This window comes from Cibotium barometz, chromosome 15 (genome assembly GCF_041138505.1).
Source record: "Cibotium barometz isolate CiBa-2024 chromosome 15, ASM4113850v1, whole genome shotgun sequence".
Lineage (NCBI taxonomy): Eukaryota > Viridiplantae > Streptophyta > Polypodiopsida > Cyatheales > Cibotiaceae > Cibotium > Cibotium barometz.
In genome coordinates, this window is record NC_141060.1 from 38,819,490 (window position 1) to 38,833,218 (window position 13,729).

The following is a 13,729-nucleotide window of genomic DNA, read 5'->3' on the forward strand; positions in this document are numbered from 1 at the left end:
TTTCATTTCCCATGTTTTTGCATATGGGATAGTCTAGCACACCTTCCTGTCATTTCATGCTTGAATTGCCTCCAAAACCCTCCTCTATTTGACCCACCTGAAGATAGGAGCGAGGGTTGCTAGGACCACAAGCTCGAGCTCTAGATGTCTTGACATCTCAACATATATGGCTCTTTAACTTCCCATGTTTTTGCATATGGGATAGTCTAGCACACCTTCCTGTCATTTCATGCTTGAATTGCCTCCAACACCCTCCTCTATTTGACCCACCTGAAGATAGGAGCGAGGGTTGCCTAGGACCACAAGCCCGAGCTCTAATACCATGTGAGAATTCAGAGTAGCGCCGCCCACATCTAAGCACAAACCAGGTCATTAGGATGACTAGGCAATACACCACCAGGAGGTGACCACCATGGGTATGAATATCACCCTCCTTTGGGTACTACAGCAAACCCCCCACTAGGTACTCACCTTCGAGTGTGCTGACCCCCAAAAATACTCGTTGGGGGAGATAACTATGACAAGGTGTAAGTATAGCCTATATATGGCTCTTTGACTTACCATGTTTCTACATATGGGATAATCTAGCACACCTTCTAGTCATTTCATGCTCGAATTGCCTCCAACAAGGCATACACATGTGTGTGTGTGTGTGTGTGTGTGAGAGAGAGAGAGAGAGAGAGAGAGAGAGAGAGTTTCTATGTGTGTGAGAGTGTGTATACGAGACAGGTGTGAGAAGAAAGAGAGTGCATGTGCATGTATATGTGTGGAGAGAGGGTTGTATTTGTGCATGTGACAGAGACATAGAGAGAGTGCAATGAGAGAGACACACACAGATATATGTCTGCGAGAGTCAAACATAGACACATGCACACACATGCACACATGCATACATACGTACACACGTAGACACAAATATACACATGTGTATACAAACATGCACACACACATGCATACACATATACGCGCATATACACTCACTACACATGCATACACATATACGCGCATATACACTCACCACACAGGCTTACACACATATATACAGATATCTACATACACACGCACACAATTGTACACTTGCATGTGCACATATACATACAAGCAAAAACTTCATGCCTGAGCAATGCGGGAGTCACCTAGTTGTTCCTATTAAGGTTTGAGACCTTATTCAAAACTATAAAACCTGGTGCCTTATTTACCTGCACTAAGGTTACTAGAGAGTTGCCCTAGGAAATGCCTTGAAAAGAAGCTAGGGTTTACGAACGCTGTGTCTTCTTGGCTGAGTTATCACGCCTGTTCCGAACTCTTCATTCAATCGTTTCTCAAGGCTAAGCGTTCTTCGAAACGCGGACTCTCTAGTGTTTCTCAGACGTGCTCGGCGCAGCCAGCTCTGGTATGTTGCACATTTTTTCTTTAAGCTCCACAGCATCCATGTCACTGCCCTGGCTTTTTTTGCTACCCAGAATGAAGAATATCATTGACCTGGTCCTGGGCGTGGCATTACCATGCTTATGACATGGGGCGTTGGGTATTTGTTGCCATACTCATGCCATGGATCGGGTTGCCATGGGCACTATCGCTCACATGGCTTGGCTCGAGCACGGGATGCCATGGGTATTAAACGCTCATTCCATGGATTGGACGTGGGTTGCGTTGTTATGGGCGTTTCATTCTCCTGCCTTGGGTTGAGCAAGGGCTGCCATGGGCAACACCATGCATCATACTATGGTAGGATGCCTTCGGCATCAGCATGGTCACGCCATGGGTTGTCAAGGGCATTTCATTCTCCTGCCTTAACACCATGCTCATATTATGGTGGGATGCCTTTGGCATCAGCATGGTCACGCCATGGGTTGTCAAGGGCATTTCATTCTCCTGCCTTAGGTTGAGCAAGGGCTGCCATGGGCAACACCATGCTCATACTATGGTGGGATGCCTTCGGCATCAGCATGGTTATGGGGGAGGGATGGGTTATGATGGGCGTTTCATTCCGACTTCCATGGGTTGAAATGCCTATATGACATGGGTTGAGCATGAGCAGCCATTCATTGTTACACTTGTCCCATGTGCAATTTCCTGCCATGGCTCTCTGTTGTGTTGCCTGGATTGTTTTCAAAGATTTTCCCATTTTGCGAAGTCGGCCAAATGATGTGACCTTATAGGGTCAACCTTGATGCGGACAGAAGCCCAAAGTGCTGAAGCTGCAAAATCTTCTATGCTGATGGCTGATCATAACGTTCCCTTTCTTGCCTTTAACAGATGATTTGGTTTACACTCTTGTAAGAGGCTTGGCTTTTAGATTACATATTCTGTTTATTTGTATATAACGGTAAAGCCATATGCAAGGGATAGTGTTTGGGTTGAACTTTTGGTGAATTGGAAGAGTGGGGGCTTGCTTCAAGAGGTGTGCATGCTGGTGGTGGCATGTAGTTGGCATAAAGCTAGTTGGGTGTTACTTTTAAAGAGATGCCTGGCCCATTTTAGGCCTGGATTGGTGTGGTAACTTGCTTGTAGGCTTTTGTCTCTAAAATTGGGCTAAATACTGCTACCCTTTTTGGGCTTGTAGTGTCTTTGTGGCTAAATACTGCTACCCTTTTTGGGTACTTCAATTTAGGCAGAAGCTCTATACCTTTCTTTTTGGGTTCATCTCAATGCAGGCAGTAGCTCTCTGCTGAAGCTGTAAAGTTTTCTCCAATAGTGCTATTCAATATTAACTAGTGGGAAGTCTTGTTCATCTTTCAAAGAAGCTTGGCCAGATATTCTTTTTTTGGTAGATGTGTTGAGTAAGTTTTCTAGTAAGCCTAGGAAGTACCATTACAAGCCTAGATTGCAAGCCTTAACGCATTAAAAGCACGCCTAGATTGCAAGTCTTAACACATTAAAGGCACTATAGAATATGACATTCATTATAATTTGAACATTGTATGCTTGGTTAATGATTTGGCACACTAGGCTGGTGATCTAGACATTAGTAGGGTATTATTTCTCAAATGCTTAAGATTTCTTCTCAAGTATGTGCACTTAGATCTTCTTATTGTTATCATCTATCTATGGCTAGAAGAAGAATGAACCTTCTAGAGCATGGATGCCGAATTCCCACGTAGATCATTGTGAATGAGATATAAAGAATCAAATGTAGATTGATTCATGCTTACACAAGAGTTATTTGATTTTGAGATCATGTTACCTTTCTTAATCAATGAGGTTTCAAGATGGGAAATTGAGTGGTGGTGGATGAGGTTTCAAGATGGGAAATTGAGTGGTGGTGGATATAAGGTTTTTAGTAGGTCAGGTTTAGTAATAATCCAAAAGCAAACTAATGGGATTGTAATTGCTCAAGTACATAAAAGCTACTTTGAAGTAAAGCATCACTTGTACTTTAAGATTAACAAATGGTGACACTAGGTGCTCTATGATGGATATAATTTCACACTTCGTTTAGGAGTTTTATTTTTTTAATAGTGCCACTCTTGTCAAAGGAACTTGCTATAAAGCTACTTGTTAGGTGGCACTATGGCTTATATGGGTTTTGGAGGATGGACATGAGAGTAGAATGAGAGAAACATACAATATTGTTTTATGCAATTACCATTGTGTGACCATCACAAAATACCTAGTGTTTCATGTTGGTCGTTACAAAACACCTAGTGTTTCATGCTTGCACAAAATATATTCTAAATACCTAGGTTTTCATGTTGCTAGAAAACATATTCAATTTCAATATTACTATCTTGGATTGATCATGGGCGGAGAAGTAGAGTTGATATAGTGTTTGATGGAAGAGAATTGTGTTGATATGTTCAACAAGGCTTTTTCATTAAATCACTTGGAGCACCATCTTCTTTGGCTTAGCTATAGGTGGTCATAGAGAGTGCAAGAGTAACCATGTTTGAGCTGGACATCAGACATCTTGGTTATGGGTCATTATGATAAGAATGGTAGTGACCACTTTGCATGGTTGTGGGAACCATTAGATGGGTAGCATATATTTTTATATAAATCTTTTCAAAATGACATATTTAGATTAGAGAAATGCAAGCATTAGAAGACTTGTTTAGGGGCTCTTCATCTTAAAAGGGATTTAAGACTAGCATGTGTCATAGGTATCCTATGAGAAAGTAGTGGTTGGAGCTAATTGTATGGGTTAATTCTACCATTGGGATGTTGGTGGATAAATTAATTAGACCTATATAAAGATCTATGCTAATGCCATTTACATTGATTTGTCATAGGGACTTCATTCTAAAGCCGCATGATGCAACTCGACATGTGTAGGTGCATTAGCTTGACGCTCTTCACCTCCCTTGAATGTCAGCCATTTAGAGTCAATTCCTTAAAGCTTAGAGAGCTCCTATCCTTACAGTATGAATGAAAGAAAGGTTTAGCCTATGCTTCTCTTTTTGGAAGTAGGCAAAAACAAAACAAGTCTACCTATACAAAGAATAGACTCCCCTTTCACATACATAAACTTTACCATACTATTGATGCAAATGCTCCTCACCTATGTAAGCAAGAATGCAAGAAGTACAGAAGATAGCTCTCACAATAGGCCACTCCAGGGTAAGTGACCCAAGAGCAATTTTCTTTTGATTTTAGTCCTTTTACATACACTTGGCCATAATTGCTCGTGTTGTAATGATATGAGCTTGATGTCCAAAACATGTAGATACATTTACACTATGACAGACACTTTTACAAGAAGGTAATGTTCACGTGATAGAGATGTCTTTGATGGGCTTAGTTAATCATTGTGAATAGATCAATGTTAGTTATAGATTTAAGTTGGTGGAGCTTGTTGGTTATTGTAGATCAAAGTTGATGGAGGTCTTCATGCTAAACAAAGTGGTAACGTATCCTCCTTCCTAGTTGCAATCATGTCCTCATGATTAGCTAAAAGTTGTGATTAAGAGGAGTTGTACATGTTATAGCGTTAGAATGACACACAATTGGTCTATGTCCTTGTTGGTGGGTGAAAGGCTCCAAAGTGATACACAATTGGTCTAAGCATATCGTTATGCAAAAATGTATTCGCTTTAACACCATTAAGCCATCATTTTGTGATGTTTTAAGCATGCAAATGATTACTACAATTCACATAAACTAGGATTTCTTGCAACTTAACATTAGTAGGCACTCCTTGCTCCTCTCCGAACACATTTCAAAAAGTACTTTGGCTTCATTGGACAAATCTCCACAGCATGCCTTGGTCATGCATATTGGTATTGGTGGACATGTTTTACCCACTTATGGCATTGGGTACAATCTTATAGCTCATTAGAGGTTGGCTAGGTGGTCTAGCACCACTAAAGTGTGAAGTCTTTTTTCAAACCTTGATACTCTTAGCGATCCTGTTGGGGAACAATTATTAGGGAATGATTGCTAGAAATTTAAGAGTGTTAGGGATTTAAGATACTTGGGTAGGAAGATTAAAGTTGAGTGAAGAGGTCTAAGTATGTCTTAGAAGGAGTGTGATTATTGTGTCATGATAGGAGTTGTGGTCATGATGAGTAATTTCTAGTGAAGTTGTGCACATGGAGGTTGCTTGGTAAATGATGGACACTCATCCAGATTATTGCATTACCAATGTAGAAATCCAGACCCACAAAACGATGATGCCTTGTAGTCATTTATTGCCTTTGCTTCCACCCATTTAGTGTCTATTACCACCAGGATATACTTATTGCTCGTTCTTTGGACTACTGGTTTGAATTGAGCTACAAAGTCTAGTCCCCATTTCTCGAATGGCTCAAAGGGTAAATCGGATTATGTGGCATTTTGATTGAAGCAATTGTATATCTTTTTCTTTGACACATGTCACATTTCTTTGTAAAGGTGTGAGCATCCTATCTTATGACACATGTCAAATTCCTTTATAAAGGTGTGAGTAGTGTGAGCATCCTATCCTTTGACACATGTCACATTCCCTTATAAAGGTGTGAGTAGTGTGAGCATCCTTAATTATTATAAGCCACCACAGTCTTATCTTAAACACTTTCCTTCTTGTGATTTCTCTTAAAAAATGTATACCATTGAGAATCCTTGCCATGCTTCAACTAACACAAGCTTGTTGCTTGCTTTGGGACACATCTTCTTATTATTTTATCTTTCCCATCTCGTAGATAGAGTTACCAGCTATCACCATGAATGACTTATTTTAGAGGGTCTTTTTCTTTGACACATGTCACATTTCTTTGTAAAGGTGTGAGCATCCTATCTTATGACACATGTCAAATTCCTTTATAAAGGTGTGAGTAGTGTGAGCATCCTATCCGTTGACACATGTCACATTCCCTTATAAAGGTGTGAGTAGTGTGAGCATCCTTAATTATTATAAGCCACCACAGTCTTATCTTAAACACTTTCCTTCTTGTGATTTCTCTTAAAAAATGTATACCATTGAGAATCCTTGCCATGCTTCAACTAACACAAGCTTGTTGCTTGCTTTGGGACACATCTTCTTATTATTTTATCTTTCCCATCTCGTAGATAGAGTTACCAGCTATCACCATGAATGACTTATTTTGGAGGGTCCTTTGGTCCCTTAACATGTATTCTGCGAAGGATGTAACATCAAGAAGTATACATTCAAACCGGCATCCCAAAGAATGAGTAATAAGTATATCTTTGTGGCAACAGACTATTACACTAAATGGGTGGAAACAAAGGTAATAATGAAGATTGCAAGGCATCATCTATAGTTAAATTCTTGTACAAAGTAATCATAATACAATTCAGATGTTCAAACAAGCTTATTAAGTGACCAAGAGACTCATTTTTTGAAGGAGGTAGTTGAGAAGTTGATAGAATAAGATGTGGTAATACACAAGAAATCAACAAATCCTACCCACATTTTAATAGTTAAGTAGAGTCTACTAATCAAATCTTGAAGCAAATTATGATCAAGAGGGGATCAAAAATCAGATAGATTGGGACACAAAGTTACACTCTACATTTTGGGCATTCAGAGCTCTTACAAGAACATCACAAGGCTAACACCCTGAAGTATGGTGTATGGGTTGGAAACAATAGTGCCCTAGTGTCGAGTCTCAGGATTGTTGTAATAGTAGAGAGGCTAACTTTGGAAGAATCTATGAAGCACAATATTGAGTATCCCTTGAAACTAGATGAAAGAAGGTTGTTCAGTGCATGGACAACATAAGTGGTTCAAAAAACAGAAGAAAGCTTCAAGTGGATAGAAACCCTAAGTTCAAGATCTTTGAAGAAGGTGATGTGGTGCTACTATATTCAACTCCAAGATGGGACCACACTTGGGAAAGCTTAAGATGAGATGGATAGGTCCATATAAAATTTTCAAGAAGCTAGGAACAAGAACATTTGAGTTAGCAAGCTTGGATTGCGAAAGACTATCGAAATCAGTATAAATAGATACAGGTTGATGTCATGATTTTAGATCAAATGTACAATAACAAAGAACATTTGAGTTAGCAAGTCTAGATAAGAAAGACTATTGAGATCGATAAATAGATATAAGTTAAAGTCGTATATGTTACCAAATGTACAATAACCAAAAGCAAGAATGATGAAGAAGAAGATGATTAAAAAGGAAATGAAGTTTGTGCTGATGCAAGAAAATCTAATCCCTTCACATACATAGTGTACATATGCCTTTTTTTCAGGTGAATAGATGCCAAGGATATGGATGCATGTGGAGTTTGTTGAATAAATCTATGGTCTTTTCCCATTCGACTAGTATGTATTGCAAGGTAGGTTGTACATATGAAGTTCTTCTTCAAGTTTCCACCATAGGTTTTCCAAAGATCAAATATTAGAACCACTCTAAAAGTTAGAACAGATACATGTCAGAGATAAGGGGTTTCAAACCAAGATCTTGAACCAAATTCTGATCTCATTTAATAGGTGACACTTTTTCCAAACATGAATTGGATCTATCCAATGGAGATTAGACATCATATGAAACACCTCTGTAAAGTTTTATAAGGTTTGAATTTCATTTTGGTCATCAAAAGCCTAAATCAAGGTTTCAAGACATGGTAGTTTACAATTTCATAATTCAACTTAGTCAGAGGTTTCAACTAAATACAGGGCGTGGATCTTCATCAACATTATCAACGTAAGCTACATACAAGATTTCATTCTGTGAAAATGAGGGAAAAATGTTTCCATGCAATTTAGAAAATCAAATGTTTTGCTGACTTACACAAGTGAGCCAAAAATGTTGGGTTGAGTTGGCATATGTTGTACACATAGGATATGAGCTATCCAAGCAAGAATCCACATCAGATGCCATGTTGGATGTGCCATGTAGACATGTTTCTAGAATCATGAAGGTGGTTTTAGCAAGAAGGAGATATATTAGGAGGTGCTTCTGTTTCTTGCCCTTTTGGGAGTCTTTTGAGGGGGAACATGTCAAGATAAGTCTAGAAGAGTAGGAATACGAGTTGAGACCATTTTGGCAACATGAGGGTCATACATGACATGTGTACAACACCCATGTGTAGGTAGTAAGTTCCAAAAGATAAGAAAGTGTGTCCTTACAGGTCGAGGAGGACTATTAAGTGAAGGAAATCATATCCTCATCATGGATAACACAATCTGCATGCACTTGTACCTCCCATGGAAGAGGCCTTCTCTCTGTTTTTTCTTCAAAATTCTCATCTTTGATCTGAAGCTGATCCATTAAATGGTAAACATGCAATCTCTTCCTAGTTGTTCGTAGCTGTCGAGAAAGCTACGAAGCTTGTGGTATGCTGAGAACATGTGATATATGAGACTGTGCAACAATCCAAAAGGTTTCAAGTTTTTGGATCAGAATTTACATATATTGTTCTAAGTTGGAGAGTTTTCTTGAGGACAAAGCTTCCTTTAGTTTTTTTTTCATGTGTCTGAAATCTAAAGCTTGTAAAATTATATCATATATGCATATCTGTAGAAAATATGAAAGCAAGAGCAAAACTAGAAATGAAACAAGAACAAATGAAAGACAAAGAGTTACCTTGAGATGAGTGTAGACAAGACACAAGATTGATACATTCATTGATGTGACACCTACAATTTATAGGTGAGAAGTACAAGATTGAGTAGACTCACTTATGGGATAAATGTAGAGGTGCCACATGGCACTAGACTCAAGACACAAAGATTGAAACTAGACTAGAGAAATAGTACACCTAGTGTGCACTTATTTCCAACACCCTCCTTAAGTGGACACTAGGAGGAAGACAAAAGACAAGACTATAACATGACAAAAGATAAGACCAAGACAAAGAGACTAGACAAGGATTGAGAGACAAGCTAGAAGACAAGATGGACAAGACTAGAAGACAGACATAAAGACTGATAGACTGAGAGACAAAAGATCCTGAGACACCCCTCCTCAAGTGATATCCTCATATGGGTCCACAAGGATAGGGACAAGATGGATCTAAAACAAGACACAGTCAGATTGATAGACAGATAGACAAACAGACAAGACTAGATAGACAGAAGACTGACTGTAGACAAACAGATGGACCTTGAAGACATCCCCTCCTCAAGGGCAATCTCTGCCTCTTGGGTAGGGACAAGAGAGAGGTCAAAAAGCATAATGAGTAAGACACTAGAACCCCTTGACCTACATCATCGGTGGTCAAAGTGGTAGACAAGAAAAGGTGAAGTAATCAGAAAGCCCACTCATCATGTGAGGAATGAACAGCAAGATCTGCTGATGTAGATGCTGCAGCAACATGGGCTGAGGTAGATGTAGGGGCTGATGTAGAGGTTTTAGAGTAGCAGTCCTTCTCCCGGTGATTATCACGGCCACAAATGGTGCATGGATGAGCCTTGAAGCAGTCCTTCTCCATATGATTAGTTTTCCCACAATGGGTGCAAGGCTTTCTTACCTTAGAACCTCCTTTCTTTGCTAAAAATGCAGTGTCGGTTACCTTTTGTTGTTTTGTTCTTTCCTCTTCTTGGAGAGCATTGATGATACCTTCAAGAGTAGGATTATTGTGATACTTGAAGGTAGTGACAAGAGTAGCATAGGTGTCAGGTAAGCTTTTGAGAAGCACAGCAATAGCAATATCTTCGGAGATGGGGGACTTCACTGATGCAAGCTGAACCATAAGACTGCGAAAATAATTGACATGAGAGGCTATAGTAGCTCCCTCCTGCATATATAGATCAAAGAATGAGATCATAAGTGCAATCTTAGAGTTTTTAGAGCGGGGTCCAAAAAGGGTATCCAAAGTGATCCATGCTCGAGAAGCAGACTGTATGTCGGAGATGTGATGAATGTAATCATCTCCAAAACCGAGCAGGATGATATCGTAGGCTTTGTCATTCTTGGCACTGGGAGCATAAGTGATAACTTGCTCAATGTCGGAATCTTCGGGAGCAGCATGGTGAACAACGTCCCAAAGACCTTCTTTCATAAGATGGCACTTGATTTTGATTTGCCAAGTATGAAAGTTGGAGCCATTGAATTTGTCGATAGACATGAGAGAATGAGTAGAAGAGGCCATGTGGGAAGGTCTTACCTCTTGCTAAAATGCAAGGGCAGTGTCTATTCCCTTACAAGATTGCAGAAATGAATGAAAGAAGAGATCCAAACTGTTTTTAGAAGCCGGCTCTCTCACCACTTGTCAAGGCCATAGCATGTGACAGCCCATCGAAGCATGAGGAACTAGCAGTTTGCAGATATGAGGATAAGAAAAGGACTGACCAGCAAACTGAAGGAGACAATGCACAGTACCTTGTAGATTCTTCAAGAGGAAGCGATGGCAGAACTGAACTGCCTTTAGATGATGCGTAGCCTGTAGATGAAGAAACACCGCCTCCAGCAGATAGATGTAGGCTGCTGCAGAGGTGTAATACAGCTCCTGTGAATAAGCAGTACAAGTGCTGCTCATCCAGAGAGGGAGGCCGACAGTAGCTGCAGGTATGGAGTGATGCGCAACCTGTAGAGGATGAAGTGCCAGCAACAACTGGAAAACAGGCCGGCGCAGGGCAGATAGCAAAAAAAAACTGGCGCAGAAAGTTCAGGCCGGCGCAGCCTGTGCAGAATGTGAATAGGCTGGTCCTACAAGCTGAGCGCAGCTAGGGAGATGGTGGCCTGAAGCTATGGCGGGCAACACAGGGCAGGAGCAGCATGCTCTGATACCATGTAGAAAATATGAAAGCAAGAGCAAAACTAGAAATGAAACAAGAACAAATGAAAGACAAAGAGTTACCTTGAGATGAGTGTAGATAAGACACAAGATTGATACATTCATTGATGTGACACCTACAATTTATAGGTGAGAAGTACAAGATTGAGTAGACTCACTTATGGGATAAATGTAGAGGTGCCACATGGCACTAGACTCAAGACACAAAGACTGAAACTAGACTAGAGAAATAGTACACCTAGTGTGCACTTATTTCCAACAATATCATCTTTCTTAATTTCTCTTTGCAAGTGTCTGAGAATCAGTTTTTTTTTCATGAGTCTAAAATCTCAAGCTTGTAAAATCATATCATATATGCATATCATCTTTTTTATTTTTTGAATCAGTTTCTGAAGAGTCCATTGGGTTCATCTGAAGTGTGGATGTTTAGAATGTTGTTACATATCCTCATGAGCTTTTCTAATCTCTTGTACATGCACATGATCAATTTTTTTCATGTGATATTTCTTGGTCTTTTCACGTACTGAAAAGTGAAGGAGAAGCCATGGATAGGACTTAGTTTTCATTTTTCAAAATAATTTTTAGTTTGTTTTGATCCAAGCCACCTTATGATCACCTACTAGGGTCTCTTGTTGCACTTTGGGAGAGCTATCACCAACATGAGTTAAAGATGTGTTGCCTTGCTTATGGTTTAAGAGGCTTGGATGACTGGGAGATTGATGCCTTGGGAGATTGATGCCTTGGGAGGTGTTGGGTTTGAGGCTTGGGTTGCTAGTTGCTTAGTTAGCTGATGGTTGTTTCCTAGAGGTGTAGAGGCCATCTCTAGAAAAACTCAATCAGAGCTTTGCATGGTGTTGGCATGTAGGGTAGACAAAACCCCCAAGGCCAAGAGGAATTAGAGCCATTGCATCTGTGGAAGACAAGATGTGCAATTTCTTTAGAAAAAGATGCGCTGGAAAAATTACGATTTTCTTCTGCTTGCGCACCAACGGTTTAATGAATTTCTTAAATGGGTTGGAGTCCAATGGGTATGGCTATGTGTGCCTAAGAGCTTTTGCCCTGATGTTTCTCCTGGAGGGAGATCAAGCCTCTCCACTGGCTGGGGGTGCAGAGACTACTTGAAAAAGAGGCAAAAAATCTAATTATCTACTAATCCTAATTAGCCAATGATTAGCAAGATAATAGGCTCACAAATTGATGGATTCTAGGCTAGGCTCTGATACCATGTTAAATTTGCATCAATGTGATGAGCTATGGTGGATCAAATGCTAGAATCAACATCATTAACAACAAAGAGATTAGATGATAATTAAGACATGATTAGTGAGCAATTAACTGATAGCTTAATGTACGCATGGATAATCAAAAACCAACAAATTCTCATTAGGCCAATGCCTCAATTTATAGAGTTTACATCCAAGCATCTAATCCCACTGATCTCTTCTTAATTCACTCCACCTCTTTTGGTTGATTCTCTCCACCTCTTCCTAGAATATCTCCACACCTCCTAAATCTTCTCATGCTACCCTTTATTCTCTCCCAGTAGAAACTTCTCACCTTTTCACAGCTTCTCTCACATTTACAGATTCTCTTTTATAGCCTCTTGCTAAGGGCTCGTTCCCGCACACACCCTATTCACTTGTATATTTCAACAAGATTCAGTTGACTTTAAAAACAATCTTTTAATGAAACCATAGTATCACTGATCATAATCCTCCAAAATATCCGGTTGAATTCTAATTTCCAATCATTCCTTCATCGTTGTACCTATGGCATCATTGGCACTAGAATGCTCACCACCTATCCACTCAGGGGCCTTTTCGATAGTTCCTAGCTCATAGTACCCGGCAATATATTCACTTATAAAAATCTAGATGGAATCTCCATTGAAGATCAGCAAGATCAACCAGCAGATCCATATAAAAGTCATGGATTCATCTGTTGAGGACTAGCAAGGTCAATCAACCAGATCCATACCCGAATTCAGAAAACAACTCTTACTCCTTGTTCTAATATCTTCCTCGATGCACGCGTAGGTATCTTCGACGACCCAAAGCCCGAGCACCATATGGTCAGCACCCTCTAGGATCCTTCACACAGGTCACCTAGTGCTTCACTCATAGGCCGCTTCCTTGGTCCCTCATCCACCGTACTCGAAGCTCACCATTTAAATCGAACCGAGGCTGATCAAGACCTCGGCCGACCTTACTACGTGAGATGTCCTTCGTTGACTCTCCGTTAGCTGTTGCAACTTTATCAGTTAGGTCTCTACGACCTCATTCACAAGACGGTCAAAATGCTTTCCCAGCATTATTGACATAAAACAGTCATTTAAAAATAGGTCATAAATACAGTTTCTATAATGAACTCTCATCTTTCCACATTGTTCCACATCAGTCCACTTTATTTAATCCACGTCCAATTCATATGTATTCCCATTCTCATCCCATCACATCGTTTTCCACTTCATCACATCTTTACTCATTTATCCTCATCACATCTCATCCACTCGCATCTACCCATATCCACATCTCATCACATCACATTCATTCACATCTCATCTATTCATATCTACCCGATCCACATCACATCACATCACATCA

At 40.0% G+C, this 13,729-nt stretch overlaps 1 long non-coding RNA gene across 1 annotated transcript; it reads left to right on the forward strand.

Annotated features, from left to right (window-relative positions):
- The first annotated feature begins 1,205 nt into the window (after positions 1-1,205).
- On the forward strand, positions 1,206-2,365 carry LOC147631279 (uncharacterized). Its single transcript, XR_015267470.1, has 2 exons — positions 1,206-1,393; positions 2,119-2,365. It is a non-coding gene; the product is annotated as an uncharacterized LOC147631279 (long non-coding RNA).
- The last annotated feature ends 11,364 nt before the right edge of the window (positions 2,366-13,729 follow it).